Source organism: Mobula hypostoma, chromosome 14, assembly GCF_963921235.1.
Source record: "Mobula hypostoma chromosome 14, sMobHyp1.1, whole genome shotgun sequence".
Classification (NCBI taxonomy): domain Eukaryota; kingdom Metazoa; phylum Chordata; class Chondrichthyes; order Myliobatiformes; family Myliobatidae; genus Mobula; species Mobula hypostoma.
The window spans coordinates 10,165,118-10,192,182 of record NC_086110.1 but is presented as its reverse complement, the minus strand read 5'-3'; the positions used below and the strand labels follow the sequence as shown (position 1 = coordinate 10,192,182).

Sequence of the window (27,065 nt, the reverse complement as noted above, 5' to 3'; positions counted from 1 at the left end):
ATTTTTCTATCCTCTCTGATTCTATCCTTTTCCATGATAATGCTAAAGGCCAGGGAGCATGGTCACTGTCCCCCAGATGGTCACCCACTGAAAGATCTGTGACCTGACCCGGTTCAGTAGTAGGTTCATTACCTAGTATGGCATTCCCCCTACATACATATAACCAAGAGATTCATTTTTTGCAGACATTTTGAGTAGAACAAAGAAATACAATAGAATCAATGACAGGACCAACAGGCTCCAGGACAGCTTCTTCCACCAGGCCATCAGACTGATGAACTCATGCTCATTTGAGTATACTCTATATTACATTGACTGCTCTATTTATTATAAATTACTATGATTGCACATTTAGATGGAGATGTAACGTAAAGATTTTTACTCCTCTTGTATGGGAAGGATGTAAGAAATAAAGTCAATTGAATTCAAACAATGACTGACAAACAACTAATGAACTAAAGATAATCTGTGCTTGAAAGATCTTTTGTTAAAATAGGAATGCTTTGTCTGTGTATGCACTACTATTCAGTTGGTTGGTGGAGGGGAAAGGGATGGGGGTGAGAGAGGAGTGGAGGGGGGATGGTAATGAAGGTTGGGGGGGTGGCTGGGCTAAACAGTCAAAATGTAATTGGCAATTGGTTGCATTGAATGCAATTTATTGGTGTTGCAATAAAAAATTAGTAGTAAAAAAAAGACAATCTGTGCAAATACAAAACGGGGGGGGGGGGGGAATAAATAAATAATACAGAACATAGTTGTAGAGTTCTTGAAAGTGAACCTGTAAGTAGTGGAATCAGTTCAGAGTTGAGATGAGTGAAGTTATCCACACTGGTTCAGGAGCCTGGTAGTTGAAGGGTAATAACTGTTCCTGAACCTGGTGGTGTGGGACCTAAGGCTCCTGTACTTCTGATATAACAGCAGTGAGAAGAGAGCATGGCCTGGATAGTAAATGTCCTTGTTGATGGACGCTGCTTTCTTGTGGCAGTGCTCCTTGAGGTGCAAAGTCTTAGTCACATGCGTATGCATAGTCAGGGTGCCTAAGACTTTTGCACAGTACTGTATTTGTCAACGTGGAGCAGACAGCAAGCTTCTAAATCTGGCAGGAACAAAGGATGTTGGCAATAGCGAGGGTGGAGTGCCAAGGGAGGGGTGTGGGACAGGTGGTAGAGAAGAAATGAAGGAATGCTAGGGATGGATGGTGGCATATGTGCAGACGCACCCAGCCCTGAGACACGAGGCGAGGTCTTTTGATTCCAAACAATTGGCTTATTGATCATTACAGAATATCCGTCTGGTGCTTTTTGCTCCCTCCCCTTTCCCTTTTTCCTACTATGACTCCCCTCTCCCTGCCCCCTTCCCACTCTCAGAATACAATAGGGACCCATTATCAGAAACAGGTTTATCATCACTCACATATGTCATGAAATTATGGGCTTTTTTTGTTGCAGTACAGTGCAATACATAAAATTATTACAGTACTGTGCAAAAGTCTAACATACATAGGGTGCGTTAGACTTTTGCACAGTACTGTAGATTTTTCATTGGTGGGGAAGGTCTTTTTCAGTGATGAACTATAGGATTTCAGTTGACTTCTTGCTATTCAGGAGATGATAACTATGAAATCTGAAAAATCAACTGGAATCCGATCAATTTCCCTTCCCCACGTTAATGTTTCTTTTCATAAAATGTAACACATAACGTGAGCAGATGTATTGAGTAAAATAAAGTTAGATACTGATAGGACAGTGAGAAGTGTCATTAATATACTACAGCTGGCAAAGCAGATCCCCAATTACCATAGACTTATACCGACAATGATAGACCTATTTAATAGAAGACAATTATAACCAGATGTGCTGCTGCCATTTACAGATACATTTCCTAGACACCTGTATGGGTACATTCAATGCAAATTGTAACTAATTTTTTTTCTCTACTTTACAGCCCATTGAGAGCTGGGTGAATAGAGAAATTGTTAGATGGATAGGAAGTCCCTTCTTCAGTGAGTCCAGAGTGCGAAGCTCGGAGTCATGTCCTTGGTCAGTCCATAAGATCTTAAGACATAGGAGCAGAATTACGCCATTCAGCCCATCGATTCTACCATGGTTGATCCGGGATCCCATTCAACCTAACTTCTCACCATATCCTTTGATGCCTTGACAGATCAGGAAACGATCAACTTCCTCCTTAAATATACCCACAGACTTGGCCTATAGTCCTGGGGTCAATACCAAAGCTCAAAGCCTGAAGTCAAAGAACGATGGCTGAGGGCCTGGGTCTATGACTCTGTGAGCCCAGTGGGGAAGTCAGAGGCGTGTTGTCTTTGAGTCCACAAGTCCATTGGAGATTGGTTGCCTGGAGTCCATCCTGGGGTTGAAGGTCTATCGGTGAGTGTGAGTGAGAGGGAGGAAAGGTGCAGATTTTGCTGTTGTTATTTTGTAGCTTGTTGTGTTGTGTTCAGTGTTGTTCTACCAAGCATTGTGGGCATGGTATGATAGTGTCAGGATGTGTGACGACACATGCAGACTGCCCCCAGGACAACCTAGTTGGTCGTTAATGCAAATGACACATTGCACTGTATGTTCCCATAAGTAAATGAATCTGAATCTGAAAGGAAGGCTGAGTGGAAAAGCAAAAGAAAGCAAGTACTGTTTAAAGCAGACACACACGCAACAAGCATGGAATACAAGTGCCCCAGAAATGAGATTACTTCACAGCCTCACTGGTCACTCAGTCTTTGTGCTGCGGCATCTATCCACATTCAGCAGGTCAGGCATAAAGCTTTACTGTTAACACTGCCACTCAGAATAATTCTAAATTTAAAAGAAACAACAATACAGCGTGATGTAGCCGTTCTCAGAATCAGAAAGAGATTCTTTCTCTGCCAAGTTCAGATCCTCAGATGAACATTACAGCAATAACAAAAACAAATCAAAACTAAAGGAGCATATTCAGATTTTGAACTTTACCTGTTTGTGTGGGTTCTATACATTATTTACTTGTTGCTCAGTTTAGTTTAATGTCATGAAGCCGACAGAGCGGAACACAGCATCACACGATAAAAGGAAATTTTAATTCAGTTGATGCTTAATAATGACCATAAAACATGACAAGTCTTCGTGCTGTGACGGTACATCCTTACAAAATGTAACATCAGTCGTAGGTCAGCATTACTGGGGCATTACAGTAATCAAATTTACAATAAAGGCGAGCATTTAAATCTATATGGGCACCACATCAGTCGAACAGGAGAAAAGAGCAGCGTCCTTTGGAAAGGTTTTTTTTGAGACAAAAGAAACAATAAGAAAAATTGGTTGACATAATTCAACACCATTCTGATTCTAGATGAAACTGCACAAACGCAGCAGCCTAGGACCGCGGTCCCCAACCACCGGGCCGCAGAGCATGCGCTACCGGGCCACGAGGAAGCGATATGATTTGGTCAGCTGCACCTTTCCTCGTTCCCTGTCACGGCCACTGATCAGCCTTTACGCATGCGAGGTCATGACCCGCGCGTTATCCGTGTCAGGGCGGGAAGGCGATCAACTCCTCGAGCTTGCAAATGATGACGGGCTGAAAAGTATGTTTGACATAACATCTCTGTCGGTATTTTGGATCAAAGTCAAGGCTAGATATCCTGAGATAGCCACGAAAGCACTGAAAACGTTGCTTCCATTTCCAACATTTTTCTGCGAAGCGGAGTTTTCTGCAATGAATGCAACGAAAACTAAACTGCGGAACAGACTGGACATCAGGAACCCCCTTCAAGTATCGCTGTCTCCCATCACCCCTCGATAGGAACGTCTTGTTGCAGGGAAACAAGCCCAGGGCTCCCACTGATTCAGCGATATTGGTGTGTTGCAATGATTTTATATATTCATACGGGGAAAATGTGCTGCGCGTTTAATATCCAAATATTACTTAAAATGTTATGATGCTATTGACTTACAAGTGACCTATATAACCATATAACAATTAAAGCACGGAAACAGGCCATCTCGGCCCTTCTAGTCCGTGCCGAACGCTACTCTCACCTAGCCCCACCGAACTGCACTCAGCCCATAACCCTCCATTCCTTTCCTGTCCATATACCTATCTAATTTTTCTTTAAATGATCATACCGAACCTGCTTCTGCCACTTCTACTGGAAGTTCGTTCAACACTTCAAGCTCCCCTGATAATTGACTTATCATTATATCCATGCGAGGAAAATATGCGCTCCGTGTTTAATATTAAATTCGTTAGATAAACCTTTTTAGAAACAAAATTGAGTGTATTACCCACTTATCACCTATATTCCGGTAGTGTAAACAACGCATTTGACTACTACTCTTGTTCGTTGGCAACCCTACCCTACCCCGCCCCAACCCCCGGTCGGCCGGTCCGCCCACAAGAATATTGTCAATAGTAAACCGGTCCGCAGTGCAAAAAAGGTTGGGGACCTCTGGCCTAGGAGAAACAAATCGGAATAGATTTTAATCCATTGAAGTGTTTCCCTTACCTGTTAAGAAGGCAACGTCGAAGTATTATTCCCAGTATTCTAAATAAGACAAGTAGCAATTCAAAACTGTTTTAGCTCATGTTTTTTGTCGCTCGAGAGTTAATGGTTACAAATCATTCAAGAGTCCTCGAAGAACTCAGCTTCCTTCAGTTCCAATAAACTGGGAGGGAGGACGTGAAGCAATCTCCAGTCATTTGGAGCAAAAGCTCTGAATCGAGGAAATTGTTGACTGTCGATAAACTTAATTCTAATAAATAAACTAAAATCCCAAAATATAGTTGCTGTGTCGTTGCACTTACTTTTTTCACTTACACGCAGCCAAATCTACTGAAGTCCCACAGTAAATACCGCGGCAGCAGTATTCGAAACGCTGGAGAATGGGCGGTGACACTTTCATGTCAATCAAGCTAGTTCCTTTATTCCTATTGGCTGTCCCTCCCTTTCCCGTGGTTGGCGAATTAGCTGGGCGGCCCCGTGGGAGGAAGACTATTCCGCGCATGCGCCTGGGTGTTCCTTTTGTTCGCGGCGCGGTGGAGGTGAGGTCGGTGTTGCTGAGTCCAGGTTAACGGCGTTGGCCATGGTGCGCTTCTAAGGGAACTGGGTGAATGGTGGCGGTCGAGGAGGGCAGGGGATTGCAGCGCGGAACGGGTGGCGCAACCGCATATTATGGGCCCAGTACGGTGCCACCGCTCCTTGCTGAGCTCGGTTTCCTGGTCTACGTCAGGCGGTGTATTTGAACCTTAGGGATTCACCCGGACTGGAACCTACGTTAATTTAGTCCTTTAATTCAGAGTTTAATATAACTGTGGACAGCAAAGAAACAGTCCCTTAGGCCGATCATACCTGTGCCAACCATGAAGCCAGTCTTCATCTGCCTTCACGTGGTGCATATCGGTCTAAATATGTCTCAGTACCTCTTAAATGTTGTTATAGTATCTGCTTCCACTCCCACCTCTGGCAGCATACTCAGGCATCTAACGCTCGATGTGAAGAAGTTTGACCATTAAATCAGTACAGCACATGGAGTCGGCTCTTCGGCTCACGATGCCTGAATTAAACAAAGTTTCTGACACCTGAACGTGGTCCTTATGCCTCCTTCCTGCATAGTCATGTCTGCTAATATGTCTTCTAAATGTTCCGATCAAATCTACTTACATCGCCACTCTTTGCAGCCTATGAGTGTCTATAGAAAAAATAGCCTTGCTCATCTCCTTTGAACTCTTTCTCTTCCCCCTCCCAAACCACCTCAAATACATATTCTGTACTAATTAACATTTCAATCCTGGGAAGTAGATTTTAACTGTCAGTCCTTTCAATGCTTCTCCCAATTTTATAAATTTACCTCTTAAATCTCGTTTAAATTTGCCCTCTTACCTTAAACCAATAAAAATTATGTGTTGTGATATTTTATATCTCCAATCTATGTAAAAAGACTTCACTGTCTACCATATTTGTGTTGCTGCTGTTCATAATAAGTGTGTAGATTTTTGTAAGTAGGGGGAATGGGGAAAAATTACCAGAAATTGGAAGAAATCGGTATTACGCAGCTAGCAGGGCAGTCATGAACAGATCCACTTGAGATCTTGTGTTTACAAGATAGCAGTAATAATGAACAAGTGTTCCAAGAATGCAGTCTTCTGAGGAAAAGATAAACAGGTTTAAAGTAAATTCATTATCAAAATACATACTGTATATGTCACCATATGCAATCCAGAGATTTGTCACCTTGCGAGAAACACAATAGAATCAATGAAAGACTGCATCCAAACAGGTGTACTAATAATCAAGATGCAAAAGGCAAGCTGCAAATACAAAAGGGAAAAACAACAAACAAACAAATAAATATTGAGAACATTTGGTGAGGAGTCCTTGAAAGTAACTCCATAGTTTGTGGGAGAAGTTCAATGATGGGGCAAGTGAAATTATCCCCTTCTGGTTCAAGAGCCTGAAGTCAATAATCAGCTACTTGGTCTTGCTGACATTGAGTGAGACATTGTGGATTTCAGTCTCCTGATTCACCACCACCTTCGACAGTGGTGTCGTTAGCAAACTTAAGTATGGCTTTGGACCTGTGCTTAGCCTCACAGTCATAATTATTAAGTGAGTAGAGCAGGTGGCTAACTTTATCTGCGCTGATGGAGATCGTGGAGATGTTTTTGCCAATCTGAACTGACTGGGAGAAAATCGAGGATCCAGTTGCTCAAGGAGTATTGAGGCCAAGATTTTGAAACTGATTGAGTACTTTTGAGGGGATTATAGTATTGAACGTCAAGCTGTAGTTGATGAAGGCATCCTGATTTATGCATCTTCGCTGTCCAGGTGCTCTAGGGTTAGTGAAGAGCCAGTGCAAAATGGAGCGGATCCAAGTCGCTTTGAGGGTAAGTTAACAATGTGAAGTGCTCTTTAAAGGAATCATTGGAGTGCTTTTACTTGCCGATCCACTTCCCTGGTTCTGTGATGAGTAATGTTTGGCATGTATTATCTGAACAGCCTGTGAAGAGAATGGAAAATTACTCTGAGAGCTTGGAATCTTCTTTTCTGCTTCCTTGAATCCAGCGGCCTGCATGAGCAGTAAATAAACTGAATGCTGCTGTAGATGTTTCAGAGAAATGCAGAATTTCACTACACGGAGACACTAATATTTTTGCAGGGCTGTTATGCCCTTAATCTGTAAAGCATTTGGCGAGAACTTAAAAAATCATGCAAATTTATGGTAGCGGGGGAAAAAGGTATGATATGCTTTAAATGTTAATTGTGGTTACAGGTGAGAGCATTCCTGCTCCCCAATCTCTAGGCAGAGATTGGCCATCAGTTCATTTGCCATCAGTTATGAAATGGTTGCTCCAGCATGAACTACTACCTCACTGCTGTCCAGAAAAGTTCCTGTGCCAAGGAAGAGCTTGAAAGTATGAGATTTTGATCAGATGGTGATTCGTACCAATTGGAGCATCTCTTTCATTACAGAAGAGCCAGTTCATCCCATCGTGTCAAATATGTGTCCATGTACTATTTAGGTGAGTTATGGAGTTGATGTCTCCACTCTTGTTGGGCATTCAATGTCTGAATGTTTTGCATGGATGTTTTTCTCTGAAATATCTCCTCACTGGCTTTTTATTAGTACAGGCGGCTCTGCATATTTGTTTAAATAAACTGAACATTGCATGTAGTGTAAGATTCCCTGTCGAAATTTGGTCCAATTTCAAAAAGCATTTCCTTCCACTGCCTTCAAGGAGTTTATACGTTCTGCTTGTGACCACATGAGTTTCCTCCAGGTGCTCCAGCTTCCTCCCACAGTCCAAAGACATACCAGTTGGTCGGCTAATTGTTCATGGTAAATTGCCCCATGATTAGGCTCGGGTTAAACGGGGGGTTGCTGGGCAGTGTGGCTCGAAAGGACAGATGTGGCCTGTGTGCCAACAGTTAAAATAAAAATTTGTTTTGTATTTTAAGATGAGCAGGGTAAGCCCCTGTTTAGTTAGCTATTGCCAAATCCGCTCTTATTGGATTCAGATAATGTCAAAAGAGTTGGTCTGTTTGCCTTTGTAACTGTAACTCCTCTTCAGTGATTGTATGCCACAAGCTTGGAGGCTTAAGGGTGTATATAAATGTAAGTCATGCAATATGTCAACATTCTGCTTTGGATGTGAAGACTGTCATGCTATTGGTAAGTAAAAGGATCTAAGTTTTTCCCAGTAACTTGCTTTGGATGTTGTGATTTTGAAATGAAGATTTTCAACAATACACTTTCAAAACCCAACCATTAGGCTGTTTCAGACACATCGTTCTAAACTTCAACCCTCTTATCTTTCAACAGTTCAACCTCATCGAGAGACTGATTGGCAAGAGATTGTTTAGAAACAGAAAACCTATAGCACAATACAGGCCCTTTGGCCCACAAAGCTGTGCCGAACATATCCTTACCGTAGAAATTACCTAAGGTTACCCATAGCCTCCTAATTTTTCTGAGTTCCATGTACCTATCCAGGAGTCTGTTAAAAGACTCTATCGTATCCGCCTCCACCACTGTTGCCAGCAGCCCATTCACCACTCTGCGTAAAAGAAACTTACCCCTGACATCTCCTCTGTACCTACTTCTAAGCACCTTAAAACTGTGCCCACTCATGCTAGCCATTTCAGCCCTGGGAAAAAGCCTCTGACTATCATCATTAATGCCTCTCATCATCTTATACACCTCTATCAGGTCACCTCTCATCCTCCGTCGCTCCAAGGAGGAAAGGCGGAGTTCACTCAACCTATTCTCATAAGGCATGCTCCCCAATCCAGGCAACATCCTTGTAAATCTCGGCACCCCCTCCATGGTTTTCATGTCCTTTCTGCAGTGAGGAGACCAGAATTGAGCACAGTACTCACAAGTGGGGTCTGGCCACGGTCCTATATAGCTGCAACATTACCTCTCAGCTCTTAAACTCAATCCCACAATTGATGAAGGCCAATGCACCATATGCCTTTTTAACCACAGAGTCAACCTGTGTAGCGGCTTTGAGTGTCCTATGGACTTGGACCCCAGGATCCCTCTGATCCTCCACACTGCCAAGAGTCTTCATTAATACTGCCATCATATTTGACCTACCAAAATGAACCACCTCACACTTAACTGGGTTGAACTCCCATCTGCCACTTCTCAGCCTATGTCCCACTGTAACCTCTGACAACCCTCCACACTATCCACAACACCCCTAACCTTTGTGTCATCAGCACATTTCCCTGAGGCACACCACTGGTGACTGACCAGTTTTAGTCGTACATATTTGGTCTGGCCCTTGTTTCAAATGAATTAATGGAAAATGAAGCCCGTGGATGTCTGAGGAGTGAGGTGGTATTGAATCAGATTTGGGTTGTTTACTGACTTTTCAACATTCCTTGAATTTAAGACTACAGTCATCAAAACAGTATCCTGTCATAATTAAGAGAATAATTAATTTAGTTATTGATAAATTCTGTTCAAAGTACCTGTAGAATAGTAAATAGACATAGCATGGAAATGGGTCCTACAGCTCTCCATGTTTGCACTGACAGTTGACCATCCTTAACACTCGTACTTACCTTTTTCTCCAGCATCTACTTTTCCCTGGTTCTACCACCTGCCTATACTACAGATACTTAACCTATAATCAGTATGCCTTTAAGTGTAGCCTTTGGAAGGGAACTGGAGCACCAGTGGGAGCCCAAGGAGAGAAAATAATCACATAGGTGACAACCAAAGTCAGGAATGAATTTGCAGCTGCCCTGCTAAACGCTGCAATTGATTTCCCTTCTGCAGAATGTGGTTAAAATGCTGCCCATTTAGTTTTTTGAGCCCTTTTGGTACTGTTTGTGTAAAACTGCATTTTAGAACAGGATCCCTGCGCTGTCTTTGTTCTTCCACATTTTCCACCTGGTTACTGTGATGAATGATGTTTGGCATGTATTATCTGAAGAGCCAAGGTAGAGCATCAAAGTCATTTCTCTGAGAGCTTGGGGTATTGTTTTACTTTCTATTCAAAGACTGAGCCCAGGTAGCCAGAAGTGTTTTAGAAGCTGTGTTGCTTTCAGCAGGAAATCAAGAACTCTGAGCACATTGCATGTGTCAACTTTGCAACAGCTGTGGGCATTTGAACCAATGTGTAGTGAGTTGTCCATCTTCTGTAATCTAGACATTTGGACTAAGACAGAATGGGCATTCAAATTCCTGTAATTCAATAAGTTAGTTTTTTTTTAATACCTGGGAATAAAAGGTGGCAATTAACATGATCTTTGTTGCTACCAGTGCCTCATTTCACTGTAGGTTTTGATGTACATGTGAAAAATAAACATGAATCTTGATCTTTTAGGAAAGGATGCTTTCCCATCTCTGTATAGTTGGGTATTTATTTAACTCTGATCCATTCTTTGTGTGGCCATTCTTTTGCGTGTGCCAGCCTTTAGACCGGCTTTGGCTCGTCAGGCTTGGGTTGAGTAGATTGTTTTCGGTTTGTTTGAGGCAGTACTGCGTAGGTGCGTGACGTCAGCTAGTTATACCAGCAGGAGGAATTTAAAAGGAGTGCATTTTTTCTTCAGCGGTTTGATCGTGGCACGACAGAGCAGGCGTGTGGACGTGAGCAAGTTAGACCAGCGGGAAGAATTTAAAAAGAAGACAGCTTTATAGAGCGGGCGACAGAGTTGGAGGGATTTGGCTCAGTGGGGCTTCAGCGATAATGGGCCGAGGCAAGGTAAGTTCCTTGCGAAGAATAGGAAGTATGTCTGTGAGGCCAGTGTTCTGTACTGGGTGTTGGATGTGGGAAGTCCAGGAGACTCCCAGCCTCCCAGACGGTCAAGCTGCAGCTCTTTAGAGACCGAGTTAGGGAACTGGAGATGCAGCTCGATGACCTTTGTCTGGTCAGGGAAAGTGCGGAGCTATAGGCAAGTAGTCACACTGGGGCCTTGGGAGACAGATAAGTGGGTGACAGGAGAGGGAAGGTCAAGAGTCAGATACCAGAGAGTTCCCCTGTGGCTGTTCCCCTTAACAATAAGTACTACTGTTTGAGTACTGTTGGAGGGGCCGACCTACCTGGGGGAAGCAACAGTGGCCACGCCTCTGACTCAGAAGGGTAGGGAAAGGAAGAGGATGGCAGCAGTGATAGGGGACTCTATAGTTAGGGGTTCAGACAGGTGATTCTGTGGACACAGGAAAGAAACACGGATGATAGTTTGCTGTCAAGTGCCAGGGTCTGGGATGTTTCTGACTGTGTTTACGATATCTTGAAGTGGGAAGGTGAACAGCCAGAGGTCGTGGTACATATTGGTACCAATGACGTAGGTAGGAAAAGGGAGGAGGTCCTGAAAATAGACTACAGGGAGTTAGGAAGAAAGTTGAGAAGTAGTAATTTTGGAATTACTGCCTGTACCACACGACAATGAGTACAGGAATAGAGTGAGGTGGAGGATAAATGCGTGGCTGAGGGATTGGAGCAGGGGGCAGGGATTCAGATTTTCTGGATAAATGGGACATTGGCAGGTGTGAACTGTACAAAAAGGATGGGTTGCACTTGAATCCGAGGGGGACCAATATCTTGGCAGGGAGGTTTGCTAAAGCTCTTGGAGAGAGTTTTAACAAATTGCTGGGAGGGTGGGAACCGAACGGAGGAGACAGAGGAAGGGGCGGTTGGCTCACAAATCGAGAAAGCTTGGAGGGAGGATAGGCAGGTGATAGAGAGGGATGGTTTTGAGATGCGTCTATTTTAATGCAAGGAGTATCATGAACAAAAACTTAAAGTGTGTATCAGTACTTGGAGCTATGAGGAAGTGGCCATTACAGAGAATTGGATGGCTCAGGGGCAGGAATGGTTACTTGGAGTGCCAGGCTTTAGATGTTTCAGAAACGACAGGCTGGGAGGCAAAAGAGGTGGGGGCGTGACACTGCTGATCAGAGACAGTGTCACGGCTGCAGAAAAGGAGAAAGTCATGGGGGGATTGTCTACTGAGTCTCTGTGGGTGGAAGTTAGGAACAGGAAAGGGTCAATAACTACTGGGGGTTTTTTATAGACCACCCAGTAGTAACAGGGACATCGAGGAGCAAATAGGGAGACAGATTCTGGAACCGTGCAATAATAGGGTTGTCGTGATGGGAGATTTTAATTTCCCCAATATTGATTGGCATCTCCCTAGAGCAAGGGGTTTAGATGGGTGGAGTTTGTTAGATGTGTTCAGGAAGATTTCCTGACAGAATACAGGTTTCCCCCACCATCTGAAGGTAGAGTGTTCTTATGTAAGCTGGAATGTCGTAAAGCGAAGAAGCAGTTACCATTTATTTATATGGGAAAAATTTGTGAGTGTTCGCAGACCCAAAAATAACCTATCAAATCATGCAAAATAACACAAAACCCAACAGTAACATATAGTAAAAGCAGGAATGATATGATAAATACACAGCCTATATAAAGTAGAAATACTTCTCTACAATCATTGCCTGCACTGTTCTCCGTAGCGAAAATGTCACGCAAGCGCTCTCGGCAAAAACACTCTCCAGTAACCTTTAAGCTATGAAGCTGCCAAATCATACCAAATAACGCATAAAAATACACAGCCTATATAAAGTAGAAATAATGTATATACAGTGTAGTATCACTTACCAGAATTGGGAAGACAGCACAAAGCACACTGATGATAGTGTGTTAGGCTGAGTCGTCGGAGGTTGGGGTGGTGCAGTGGCCCCCTTCCTCCAGGCCGCCGACCGATACCGATCTGTGAAGCATGCAGGGGTACACCGGTAGCCGGGATGCACCCAGCACATCTTTAAGAAAAGAGCCGAAATAAACAAGCTAATTAATTAGGTGCCACCCGGCACATAAATGTCGGCCCAGATCTGAGGTGACGCAATCTGTACAATGCTTAGAAAAATAATAGGTATTATTTTTAATAATAAAGATTAAAAATAATCCTTGCTTTGTGGATCCAGAATTGGCTTGCTCACAGAAGGCAAAGAGTGGTTCTAGACAGGTCATAACCTGCATGGAGGTCAGTGACCAGCGGTGTGCATCAGGGATCTGTTCTGGGACCCCTTCTCCGTGATTTTTATAAATGTCCTGGATGAGGAAGTGGAGGGATGGGTTAGTAAATTTGATGATAACGCAAAGCTTGGGGGTGTTGTGGATAGTGTGGAGGGCTGTCAGAGGTTACAGCGGGACAGTGATAGGATGCAACACTGGGCTGAGAAGTGGCAGATAGAGTTTTACCCAGATAAGTCTGAGGTGTTTTGATGGCAGAATGTAGTATTAATGGTAGGACTCTTGGCAGTGTGGAGGATCAGAGGGATCTTGGGGTCCGAGACTATAGGACACTCAAAGCTGCTGCACTGACCTTCATCAACTGTGGGATCGAGTTCAAGAGCCAAGAGGTAATGTTACTGCTATAGAGAACCCTGGTCAGACCCCACTTAGAGTACTGTGCTCAGTTCTGGTCATCTCACTGCAGGAAGGATGTGGAAATGTTTCCTGGATTGGGGAGCATGCCTTATGAGAATAGGTTGAGTGAACTCAGCCTTTTCTTCTTGGAGTGACGGAGGATGAGAGGTGACCTGATAGAGGCTTTTCCCCCAGAGCTGAAATGGCTAACACAAGAGGGCACAGTTGTAAGGTGCTTGGAAGCAGGTACAGAGATGAGTCTTCTTTCTGACTAACAGACCCCAAATCAGTTAAGTTAAACAACCTCTCCTCCTCCACCCTCACCCTGAACACCGGCGAGCCTTAAGGCTATGTGCTGAGCCCTCTTCTGTACTCCCTTTTCACCTATGACTGCATTCCTGTACATGGTTCTAACTCCATAATCAAGTTCGTAGATGACACCACGGTGGTTTGTCTAATCAGAGTGGATGATGAGATGGCCTACAGGGATGAGGTCCAGCACCTGGCTGCGTGGTGTCCCCTGTCCCTTCAGGCATGCAAGGAGTCACACTCACGCCCCTATCTACATCAATGGAACTGTAGTGGAGTGTGTATCAGGCTTCAGATTCTTTGGTGTCCACACTTCCGAGGTCTCACCTGGTCCCTGAACTCAAAAAGGTGCAACAGCGCCTTTATTTCCTGCGGAGCATGAAGAAAGCTCACCTCTGTCCCAGGATACTGACGGACTTTTGCCACTGTACCATTGAGAGCATATTCACCAACTGCATCTCAGTGTGGTATGGCAATTGTCTCGTATTGGACTGCAAAGCACTCCAGCGGGTGGTGAAAACTGCCCAGCGGATTATCGGCACCCAGTTGCCCACCATTGAGAACATCTACCATAACTGCTGCCTGGGCAGGGTGAAAAGCATTATCAGGGATGCATCTCATCCTAACCATGGACATTTTGCTCTCCTCCCATACGGTAGGCACTACAGGAACCTCTGCTCCCGCACCTGCAGGCACAGGAAGAGCTTCCTTGAGGCTGTGACACTGCTGAACCTCTCATCACAGCGCTAAGCAGTATTGCATCCGTATTGTACTGTCTCAGTACTTTTATATTTGTGTGCTGTAGCACTTTTTTAATTTGCAGTTATTTTGTAAATAACACTATTCTTTGCATTTCTGGTCAGATGCTAAATGCATTTCATTGGCTTTGTATCTGTACTCGGCACTATGACAATAAAGCTGAATGTAATCTAATGATGTCAGGTGTAAGTTTTTTACGCAGAGAATGGTGAGTGCATGGAATGGGCTACCGGTGACGGTGGTGGAGGCAGATACAATAGAGTCTTTTAAGAGACTCTTGGATAGGTACAAGTCGTAGGTACAATAGATACCATGCTTAGAAAAATAGAAGGCTGTGGGTAATCCTAGGTAATTTCTAAAGTAAGTATATAACCATATAACAATTACAGCTATTGGATTATAACTTGGAAACTTGGTTCGGAAAAAGAGAGGGATCTACAATAAATATAGGCAGCTTGGAGTTAATGAGGTGCTCGAGGAATATAAAGAATGTAAAAAGAATCTTAAGAAAGAAATTATTATAACTTCATATAACAATTACAATTATTGGGGGGGGGGGGTGCAGTTTACCTAGTGGAAGCAACAGTGGCCGTGCCTCTGGCACAGAGTCCGGCCCTGTAGCTCAAAAGGGTAGGGAAAGGAAGAGGAGGGCAGTAGTAATAGGGGACTTGATAGTTAGGGGGTCGGATAAGTGATTCTGTGGACGCAGTCCGGAGACCCGGATGGTAACTTGCCTCCCTGGTGCCAGGGTCCGGGATGTTTCTGATCGCTTCCAAGATATCCTGAAGTGGGAGGGAGAGGAGCCAGAGGTCGTGGTACGTATAGGTACCAATGACATAGGTTGGAAAAGGGGAGAGGTCCTGAAAGAAGAATATAGGGAGTTAGGAAGGGAGTTGAGGAAAAGGACCGCAAAGGTAGTAATCTCGGGATTACTGCCTGTGCCACGTGACAGTGAGAGTAGGAATTCAGTGAGGTGGAGGATAAATGCGTGGCTGAGGGATTGGAGCAGGGGACGGGGATTCAAGTTTTTGGATCATTGGGACCCCTTTTGGCACAGGTGTGACCTGTACAAAAAGGACGGGTTGCACTTGAATCCTAGGGGGACCAATATCCTGGCGGGGAGATTTGCGAAGGCTGCTGAGGTGACTTTAAACTAGAATGGTTGGGGGGTGGGAATCAAATTGAAGAGACTAGGAGAGAGGAGGTTAGTTTACAAATAGAGAACGCTAGTAGACAGTATGTGAGGGAGAATAGACAGGGGACAGAGATTGGGAGCACTCAGACCGAAGATGTAAGGGAGAAGGAAAAGGTAACAAAGTTGTTTGCTCTATTAAGGATAATCAGAGAGTAAGAGGTGGAGAGTTTCTTAAATGCATCTATTTTAATGCTAGGAGCATTGTAAGAAAGATGGATGAGCTTAGAGCATGGATTGATACCTGGAAATATGATGATGTAGCTATTAGTGAAACATGGTTGCAGGAGGGGTGTGATTGGCAACTAAATATTCCAGGATTTCGTTGCTTCAGGTGTGACAGAATAGAAGGGGCAAGAGGGGGAAGTGTTGCATTGCTTGTCAGAGAAAATATTACAGCGGTGCTCTGGCAGGATAGATTAGTGGGCTCGTCTAGGGAGGCTATTTGGGTGGAATTGAGGAATGGGAAAGGTGTAGTGACGCTTATAGGGGTGTTTTCTAGACCACCTAATGGGGACCGAGAATTGGAGGAGCAAATTTGTAAGGAGATAGCAGATATTTGTAGTAAGCACAAGGTTGTGATTGTGGGAGATTTTAATTTTCCACACAGACTGGGAAACCCATTCTGTTAAAGGGCTGGATGGTTTGGAGTTTGTAAAATGTGTGCAAGATGGTTTTTTGCAGCAATACATAGAGGTACCAACTAGAGAAGGGGCAGTGTTGGATCTCCTGTTAGGGAATGAGATAGGGCAGGTGACGGAGGTATGTGTTGGGGAGCACTTCGGGTCCAGTGATCGCAATACCATTAGTTTCAATATAATTATGGAGAAGGATAATTCGGCATAGCTTTGTGGGCCGAAGGACCTGTACTGTGCTGTAGGCTTTCTATGTTCTTTTAATATGATTAACCCCAACTGCCCTTCAAAATGGTCTCATGCGTCACACAGACTAACCAGGAGTTTTGGTTGTTGTCAGCAATTCCAGTTACCCTGAGAAATAATAATTTTAGTGAAAGTAAGTCATGAATGAATGTCAATGTGTGTTGATCTGCTTTGTATGTTGTTTCTGATAAGTATTGACATTAATACTTGGCTTGGCTCGCCACAACTTGATGCAGCTGTTTACTGATGTATTGCCATCTATGTTTCTTCTTCTGTAAAGAAATCAAGCTAATTTGATGTGTCTTGCATTCTTGTTTCTATCGTGTTTTAGTGAGGGGAAGTATTGAATAATTTAGAGGAATGGCTACAATGGACAACATTGATTTTATTCACAAGTCTGAAGGCCACATCACAGAAAACTTGTGGAGCAAAGTATCTCACACAGTGATTTGTGGAGGTATGTTATGCCAAAGTTTTGAAATTAATTCATAGCAATAAGTAAAATCAACTGAATTAGTGAATTTCCCAAAAAGATTGGGCATTTAGGTGAAAGATCACCAGAGTGGTGGAGTAAGCCATAATGTAGATCGAGTAGCCTACTGCTATCTTATGTGCTTGTGGTTGGCAATAACATTACTCCATAACGAAGTCTTGAGTTTCTTGCATTGTGATTTTACTTCAGTCTTGGAGTTGGGCACATTTCTGTTCTTTGGAGGCCCATGTGATGCCCCGTGCTGGAACTTAGAGCGAAAAAACTGCTGGAGACAAAGGGGTTGTTGATGTTTCGGTTCAAGACATTGCACATTTTGAGTTCTTGCAGCAGAAGAACTTGTAACAGAAAATTCACCATGTCTCATCGGGCATGAGCTGAACAACAGGTAAAGTTGCTGCCTTGTAGCTCCAGTGACACAGATTCAGTTCTGACCTCCACAGATATCTGTGTGGAGCTTGCATATTCTCTTTTGCCATTCCCTTGTGCAGTTTTCCCTCATGTCCATAAGACATAGGAGCAGAATTAGGCCATCTAGCCTATCGAGTCTGATCCACCATTCAATCGTGGCTGATCCTTTATTTAAAAATCTCCTCAATCCCAGATACCAGCCTTCTTCCCGTAACCTTTGATGCCATGTCCAATCAAGAACCTATCAATCACTGCCTTAAATACACCTAACAACCTGGCCTCCACAGCTGCATGTGGCCACAAATTCCCCACCCTTTGGCTGAAGAAATTTCTGCGCATCTCTGTTTTGAAAGGGCGCCCCTCTATCCAGAGGCGGTGCCCTCTGGTCCTAGACTCTCCCACCATGGGAAACATCCTTTCCACATCTATAGGCCGTTCAACATTTGAAAGGTTTCAATGAGATCTCCCCTCATCCTTTTGAATTCCAGTGAGTACAGATCCAGAGCCATCAAATATTCCTTGCATGATAACCCTTTCATTCCTGGAATCATCCTTGTGAACCTCCTCTGGACCCACTCCAATGCCAGAACAACTTTTCTAAGATGAGTGTCTCAAATCTGTTCACAATACTCAAGGTGAGGCCTCACCAGTGCCTTATGTAGCTTCAGCATCACTTCCTTGCTCGTATTCTAGACCTCTTGAAATGAATGCTAACATGGCATTTGCCTTCCTCACCATCGACCCAACCTGCAAGTTAACCTCTAGGATGTTCTGCCCAAGGACTCCCAAGTCCCTCCGCATCTGAGATTCCTGGATTTTCTTCCTGTTTAGAAAACATTCCACACATTTATTTCTACTACCAAAGTGCATGGCCATGCATTTTCCAACATTGTATTTCATTTGCCACTTTCTTGCCTACTTTCCTAATCTGTCTTAAGTCCTTCTGTATCCTACCTGTTCCCCCAACACTACCTGCCCCTCCACCAATCTTCTTGTCATCTGCAAACTTGACAACAAAGCCATCTATTACATCATCTAAATCGTTTATATACAGCATAAAAAGAAGTGGTCCTAACACCAACTCCTGCGAAACATCACTAGTCACTGGCAGCCAACCAGAAAAGGATCCTTTTATTCCCTCTCGCTGCCTCCTACCAAGCAGCCAATGCTCTAACATGTTAGTAACTTTCCTATAATACCATGAGCTCTTAACTTGATAAGCAGCCTCATGTGTGGCACCTTGTCAAAGGCCTTCTGAAAGTCCAAATATACAACATATCCTACTTGTCCTACTTGTAATCTAATCAAAGAATTCCAACAGGTTCGTCAGGCAAGATTTTCCCTGAAGGAAACCATGCTGACTTTGTACTATCTTGTCCTGTGTTGCTAAGTGCTCCATCACCTCATCCTTAACAATTGGCTGCAACATCTTCCCAACCACTGAGGTCAGGCTTACTGGTCTATAATTTCCTTTCTGCTGCCTTCTGGAGTGGAGTGCAATTTCCCAGTCCTCTGGCACTATGCCAGAGTCCAATGATTTTTGAAAGATCATTTCTAATGCTACCTCTTTCAGAATCCTGGGGTGCGGTTCCTCTGGTCTGGGTGACTTATGTACCTTTAGGTCTTTCGGAAACTTGAGCACCTTCTTTCTTGTAACAGTAACAGCACCCACTTCTCTTCCTTTACACACTACAACATCAATCATATTGCTGGTATCTTCCACAGTGAAGACTGACACAAACTACTCATTTAATTCATCAGCCATCTCTTTGTCCCCCATTATTATTTCTCCTGCCTCATTTTTTAGCGGTCCTATATCCACTCTCAGTTCTCTTATTTATAATATAATTGAAAAAGCTTTTACTATCCACTTTGATATTATTTGTTAGCTTACTTTCATATTTCATCTTTTCACCTTCAGTGATTTTCTTAGTTGCTCGTGGTACGTTTTTAAAAACTTCCCAATCCTCTATCTTCCCACTAATTTTTGTTTTATTGTATGCCCTTTCTTTTGCTTTTACAATTGATTTGACTTACCTTGTCAGCCCCAGTTGTGCTAATTTACCATTTAAGTATTTTTTCATTTTTGGCATACTCATGTCCTGCACCTTCCTCATTTTTCCCAAATAACGCATGCCATTACTGCTCTGCTGACATCCCTGCCAGCAGCTCCTTCCAATTTACTTTAGCCAGCTCCTCTCTCATACCACTGTAATTTCCCTTACTCCACTGAAATACTGCTACATCAGACTTTACTTTCTCCTTATCAAATTTTAAGCTGAACACAATCATAATTGTGATCACTGGTTCCTAAGGGTTCCTTTATCTTAAGCTCCCTAATCACCTCCGGTTCATTACATCAGTGGTCCCCAACCACTGATATGAGATGATATGATATGAGGAAATGCTATTATTTAGCGATATGAACTGATATGAGTCAGCTGCACCTTTCCTCATTCCCTGTCACACACACTGTTGAACTTGAACGCGTGTGAGGTTTGCAAGAATATTGTCAATATTAAACCGGTCCGCGGTGCACAAAATGTTGGGGACACCTGCCAGTATAGCTGATTCCCTAGTAGGCTCAATGACAAACAGCTCTAAAAAGCTATCTCTTAGGCATTCAACAAATTCACTCTCTTGAGATCCATTACCAACCTGATTTTCCCAATCGACCTACATGAAAAATCTCCCATGACTACCATACCCCCATTGCCCTTTTGACTTGCCTTTTCTATTTTCTGTTGTAAATTGTGGTCCACCTCCCAGCCAGTGCCGGGAGGCCTGTATATAACTGCTATCAACGTCCTTTTACCCTTGCGGTTTCTTTACTCAACCCACAAGGATTCAACATCTTCCAACCCTATGTCATATCTTTCTACTGATTTGATGCCATTCTTTACCATTAGAGCCACACCACCCTCTCTGCCTACCTTCCTATCTCTCCCATATATCGTGTAAAACCTTGGACATTCAGCTCCCACTACAACTATCCTTCAGCCACGATTCAGGGATGGCCACAACATCATACCTGGCAATCTGTAATATTGCAACAAGATCATCCACCTTATTTCTTATAATAGGTGCATTTAGGTACGACACCTTGAGTGCTGTGTTTGCTATCGTTTCTGATTCTGCATCCCTAAAGATTTGATACTCAGCCTGTTGGCTGCAACTAAATCCCATCACCTGCCTGCCCTTCCTGACAATCTGACTGCACACTGTCTTTACTTATTTACCAGCTGTCCTATCCTGGGTCCCTTCACTCTGATTCCCAACCCCTTGCCAAGTTAGTTTAAACCATCCCCAACATCTCTAACAAACCTGCCTGCGAGATGTTGGTCCCCCTCGGGTTCAGGTGCAACCCGACACTTTTGAACAGGTCATACCTCTTGAAGAACCTGAAGCCCTCCCCCCACACCAGCGTCTCAACCACGTCAAGGATGTGTGGGTTTGTTGCCTGCTTTAAGTTGTCTGTAGTCTGTGGATGAATATGGGTGTTGAGGTGGTTGTTGAATGTAAGAATTAACAAAAAAGCAGTGTTAATGGGTGAACAATGATTAGTACAGACTCTGAGCCGAAGAACCTTTTTCTGTATTACATGGCTCTGTACTGGAGAGGTTTCTATATTTTTACGTTGCTCTTTAACCTAGCCCTCCTTTCTGCATCTACATTTGCCAATGCATAATATTTACCTATTTGCATTGTCACTGATGAGCATCAAAATTTTCAGTGTCTGTGATCTTCCAATGCATTTTGCAGATTCTGTTTGCATGCTGGTGTCTAGGGCAGTGAAGGTGTTTATAGTCCTTCAGTTGTGAGTCCTGAAGAAGGGTCTCTGCCCGAAATGTCGACTGTTTATCCATTTCTATAGATGCTGTCTGACCTGAATTCCTGCAACATTTTGTGTGTCTTACTTTGGATTTCCAGCATCTGCGGAGTTTTTCATGTTTAGGATTATTTAATTTAGTATTTAGTAATCATGGCAGTAATAATTTAGTATCATGGTTTTCAACCTGATTACAATGGCAGCCAGGGTTCATTGGTGGTGAAAAGATGAGAAAACTTGGCTCTGCACTTTTAAGGTGTTGAAATATAAACCAAGAGACCCTCATTCCACTTCTCCACAATGAAAATTTTGGATTTGAATTCAAAAACTTCAGTGCAGGCATCAAGTAAACCCAATTAGCACTCATGCAGCTTGCTATAATTGCAGCTAATAGAGGAAAGGTTCTCTCTTTGGGCCCAAGTAAAATCTAGAAGCTTTAAATCCAGTTTCGATTCATGTAGCTAAGCACAATGAAAACACATTTACGTTATTTCCATGATAATCTGCTTGAATATCAAGAGGTATACAACGTTTCCTCTAAGTTTTGCCATGCACACATCTTTTGCTACTAATGCACAAAGAATTTACATCATAAGGATGGGCTTTAGGAGCCAGGAAACACAGGAACTGCTGCCCACAGTATTTTTGATCCGTTGATGGGTGCCGTTAACACGTTAAGATTAATGGATCGATAATTCTCAAATCTTGATTATTTCTTTCATCGCAAATTTTTATTTAAACTGACTTACTGACTCAGGGCTCAGCAGCAGCTGCAGATGACGGTTCCTGAGCTCCCCAGGTCCTAAAGTCAGTGGACACAAGTTCTGTAGCAATAGATGTGTGTGCATGCACACCTTAGTAGGAACATTTGTGGTATATTATGGCTCTGCTCTTTCTCAGTGAAAAGATAGCTTGCTGCCAGACTAATTATTTTAGTTCTCAGGGATTGTAAGGTGTTAAACACCATTCTGAGTGCTTCCCCACTGTAACCATGTGACAAAACTAGAATGCAAAAAACCTTATTTTACCCTGCTGACCATTGACACATGGGTATCTGTGATCACTACCAACTTGGACTAGGAAAGGGCTTTGAAATGGTCTCTATCCACTTTAATGGAGAATTGCTGTCTTGCAGGCTTACATTGTATTAATGTGTTTCAATTTTGAATAGCTATCTACAGAAACATTCTGTACAGCATTGTCATTTTTACCAAATTTTAGCCCAGAAAATTTTTGTGATAACTTCATATTTTGATGGAACTTAGCCCTAGGATTGAGGAATAGTTTAGAGGAGGTTCTAAAATGTAAGTGAATATACCCAGTTGAACTAAAGCACTGGCCTTTGTTAAAAGAAACATAGAAAATTGGGGGAGTGGATGGAATGATAGGTCCAAGTATTTGAAACTGGTGCTGAGGCTAGAGGAAAGACTAATAATAATAAACACCAGTGTCATCTCAGCTTTAAAGCACTATATTTCCTGTCTGTCTGTCTAGGAACCATATCCGATGCAGACTTTGGTGACCATGGTTTTCCATATAGATCTATCCTTCGTTTTTTGGATGACGTCACTTTCCTCGATGTGTAGCCACCTGGCTAGGCTTTTGATGTACATAAGCCGAGGTCTTCCTCTAGGTTTACTCCCCTCAATCTTTCCAGAGAGTATGAGTTTTTCTAGTTCATTTTTCCACATGATGTGTCCTAGGAATCTGAGTTGTCTTTCTCTTATTGTTGGGATGAGTGATCGAACTGCTTGGGCTCTTCTGAGAACTTCTTCATTTGATGTGTGTGTGGTCCGTGATATTTTTAACATTCTCCTGTAGAACCGTAGTTCACTATATTTCCTAGATTGCTATAATTTTTTAATAGTCTGATCCCTGGTTCTGTTATGTCTTGGTTTTGGTGGGTTTTATTTGCAATTTTGTTTGGTTAGGGTGCGCTACTCTCATCCCCATCATCGCTGAAGCTATTTTGCAGCTAATTCAATTTGCTATCAAGAAATGGTTGAGAGTATTGGATGCAGTAGCAACTCCAGGACCTGACAAATGTCCAGCTACAGTACTGAAGGCTTGTGTTCCAGAACCATTTGTGGCTGTATCCCTATTGTTCCAATGCAATTATAACACTGGTATCTTTTCAGCAATTTGGAAAATTGACCAGATATGTTTTGTTCACAAAATCAGGATAAATCCAATCCACAAATTGATGAAACCAGTGTTTTCACTCACTAGTGTGGCCAAATTGCCTAATTCTGCCCATATATCTTATGGTCTTGTGGTTTAACCTATTCATAGCCTTGGTCCAACCATGAACCAATAAGCTCATTTTTATTGTGAAGTGAGAGTAACTGCCCTTGATATTGAGGTAGCATTTGACCAAGTGTGTCATCCAGGCATGCTGGTAAAATGTAAGTGGGGAAATCCTCCAGCAATTAGTTAGTACAAAACAAGATGGCTGCAGTTGTTTGTGATCAGTCATCCAGCCTGGTAGTGTCACTTCAGGAGCTCTGACAGCTGTGGTCTAGTCCCTACCATCTGTACACTTAATGGCACTGGGCCCTGACCACCAACTCTCCTCTTGTTTGGTATTACTTAGAAGAATCTCACGGAGAATTCACAAAACTGAAAATTGGTGCTTTAATTTAAATAATTTGTAAATGAGCTAGAGGTGATATGAGGGGGAGAAAATTGTGCAAGGTTTACATAAATTGTCCAAAGAATATAGATTGAAAGGTGGTGAAAAAGCTTCAATCGTGATGAAATAGGATTTGAATGAACAATTGATGGGGAAAATTTAGACAGTAGAATGAGCTTGATCATTCTAACTTCAGGGAAGTAAAGGTTGTCACTTCGTTGATCTATGGATCCAAAACTTTGCTAGTGACATTTCATGTAGTTTTAATACGGACAGATCATAAAGAATATCTTTTAGGACAGACTTGTAGATGTTTCACTAATCTTTTTTGTTTGAAAACAGATGACATTTCCTACCTCATTAAGGGATTTGTGAGAAAGAGTTGCCTAGTCTTAGGGGACGAGCATGCCCACGTGAAAGCACAGTGATGAGGTACATGCTTTTTATTGTTGGAACTTTCTGTAATAATTTATAGTTGGTGAAACATTAATTGCCAAGGGTAAATGGTAGGAATTGTTCAGTGTGCAAATTACTAGCTTTGGTTCTATTAGTGCATTGATTTGTGTTTTAAGTTTTGTGTTAATTTTATGACAAAATAATGTATATATACACACATGCATTTTGTGTAATGTTTGATTTATATATGTCTTTTTCTCCTGATTTCACTTCCCAAGTTCAGTGATGAGTGATGTTTGGCATGTATTATCTGAGTAGTTGGTGAGGAGTGTTAAATAATCATTCTGAGAGCTTGGGATCTTTTTGTTTTATTGATTCTATGTTGCTGCCATCTTGCAGAGTTGGCAAATATGCTTATAAACACTGATTCAGTAACTGTAGTACTCCATTTTCAGTTACCTGATGACCTGTAGTGTCTAATATACTGTCAGTGTTGAAATGTTGTCTTGCTCATTAATCACAGAAGTTCCTTGAGGCATTGCTTCTAAATCAGAATCAGGTTTAATATCATTGGCATAGGTCATGAAATTTGTTTGTGGCAGCAGTACATTGCAATACATAACAAATAAAATTATAAATTACAATAAGTATAAAAATTAAATTAAGTAGTGCAAAAAGAGAGCCAGAAAAAGAAAATAGTATAGGGGTAATGGGCAATGATGTCCATTCAGAAATCTGATGTGAGTGGCCATCAAAAACGTAGTCATTGTTGACATTTATTATACAAATTGGTGCAGTTTGCTGTGATATAATAGTATCCTGGAACCTTTAGGTAAGAACATTACTTATATTTTGCTACCCAGATGGGCTTCTGAATACGAGTGAATTTAGGTTTTCTCCAGACCACTTGTACGGATAGATGTGACTTTGGTGGGTATTGAGTTCCATTTAATCACACACTTCCACTGAATTTATTGGTGAGGTATAATCTTTGAGCTAAATTACAGAGTTGTCAGTCTGTCTATGCTTGTGTGGTGGATATTCACTTTTCAGGGCTCGAGGCTTATTGCTGACCTCAACTTTATAGCACCGCACCATGATCTTTCTAAAGGGTCAGAACTGTTCGTGAAAAGTTAAACTTATAACCAGTATTCTTTGGTCAGCTTGTTGTAAATGAGTAAACAAGTCTTGTAGGCCCATGTTTAATCAACTTGAGGGTATGTTAATTGGTCTGCATCAAATCATACAACATTGGCTAGGTTATTTGCACCATTGTGACAGAATTCAGAGAAGCTTACAGACTAGGTTGATTTTTATCACTTAGCACGTCAAAAATGGTCATAGTTGATCAATCAACAACGGGGATATCTGTATTTAGAGTTGGCTCTCACCATGTTAATTGAGGGTGTCTGGGATCTGTCCCCAGAATCTTTTATATTATACTTTGTCCCAGCAAAGGCATCTGAAAAACACCATATATAGATAACATCAGTTAGTAGCAAAAGGGAAGATTAGAAAGCATTAGGGATTGTTAGTATATGACACACAGATGCGGTGACAGAAAAGAGCTAGAATTCATTCCTCAATCTTCAGTTTGATTTCTTTGTATGCAACTCGTTGGTATGTTCTAGTTTATAAGAATCGTACCTATGTTTGGAAATCCTTTGTAGTTTGTAAATGTTTTGTAATTTGGAAATCTTATAAATCAGAAATCCTGTGAGTGCTGTTTGTACAAAATTAAATGTATATCATTAAAAATAAAATAAATTGTTTAAAATACTTTGTTAGCTGGACTCACCACTCGGGGAGTGGGTATTTGCAGCTACACCTTGCTGCAGTCTGGACAGAAAAGTAAGCTAGTCTTTGAAGAGCAGGTGAATGCAGTATAATCTCCCTATAGTGACACCCATAAAACCTGATAGGGCTTAAACTTTACTTTTGAGTTTACAGCTTTGTAGACAGTGAACCCTTTACCATCGTGCTTATTCTTAAAATTGTATACAAGGTCTCTGCTACTGATTGATGGCTATATTCACCTGGGACCATTGTTGCTCTAAGTCGGGGGGGTGGGGGGGGTGGTGTGAGTGATGGTTCCAAACCTTTTTTATTCCCTGGACCAATACCATTAAGCAATGGGCCCCAGTCTGGAAACCCCTGCTCAAAGTATATTCCAGGAATAAAATTGATTTAATTGTAATTCTTGCTCATTGTAGAGTCACAATGCAGTAACCTTATGCTAAATAATGTACTGTAGTCTATTTAAACTTAATACAGCTGTTTAATATTTCATAGTTTCCTTGATAGATTCTGGTTGAGAATGTTTTGATATTATTCTTCACTCATGTGAAAATTCGTTTCAGGTGCTGTGGAATACTGAAGACCTCAGACATAACATCTTGCGCTGTTTGTGATTCCGATGTCGTAGCCAGGATCATCAGATTTAGAGACTACTGTTTCCAAAATAACTTGTTCGGTTTCTTTGGTACAAGTGCTGGTGGCTGTATGTTATTGGCAGCCAAGAAGACCAAAATGTATCTGATCCTGAAATTGAAATAAATATCTTCTGGCGGGAGTTTTCTGTATTTTTGTTTACTGTTGCCCAAGTTACAAAGCTGCAAGTGTGAAATGGTGCATGGAGGAATGTGGGAGTAAACAAGTAGTTAGAGGTAGATCCAAGGATGCTGTAACATGTGTTTGCAGTGAATCTGCAAGGGACTGGGCTTTTGATACTCAGTTTAAAGATATTAATACCATCTGACAGAACCTAATAAGAATATTCCAGTGGC

General features: G+C 42.3%; 1 protein-coding gene and 1 long non-coding RNA gene across 9 annotated transcripts in view; one reads left to right on the top strand and one right to left on the bottom strand.

Moving 5' to 3' along the window:
• The window catches only part of LOC134356084 (aryl hydrocarbon receptor-like), a 96,119-nt gene extending 91,245 nt beyond the window's left edge, over window positions 1-4,874 (bottom strand). For 3 of the 6 annotated variants that reach the window (XR_010020278.1, XR_010020277.1, XM_063066662.1), the window contains exon 1: window positions 4,502-4,848. The gene's annotated coding sequence lies outside the window, so the exon portion shown is untranslated. Of the gene's footprint in view, window positions 1-4,501 lie in introns of all 6 variants that reach the window. The other 3 variants (XM_063066658.1, XM_063066661.1, XM_063066659.1) reach the window with 2 other exon arrangements.
• Window positions 4,875-4,972: 98 nt separating this feature from the next.
• Window positions 4,973-26,846, top strand: LOC134356083 (uncharacterized). 3 transcript variants are annotated; one of them, XR_010020274.1, is made up of 6 exons: window positions 4,987-5,081; window positions 6,821-6,879; window positions 7,266-7,515; window positions 16,853-16,978; window positions 24,226-24,315; window positions 26,640-26,846. It is a non-coding gene; the product is annotated as an uncharacterized LOC134356083 (long non-coding RNA). The 3 variants fall into 3 exon arrangements; XR_010020276.1 differs by having other exon boundaries at window positions 5,023-5,042; XR_010020275.1 differs by lacking the exon at window positions 6,821-6,879 and having other exon boundaries at window positions 4,973-5,081.
• Window positions 26,847-27,065: the final 219 nt, after the last annotated feature.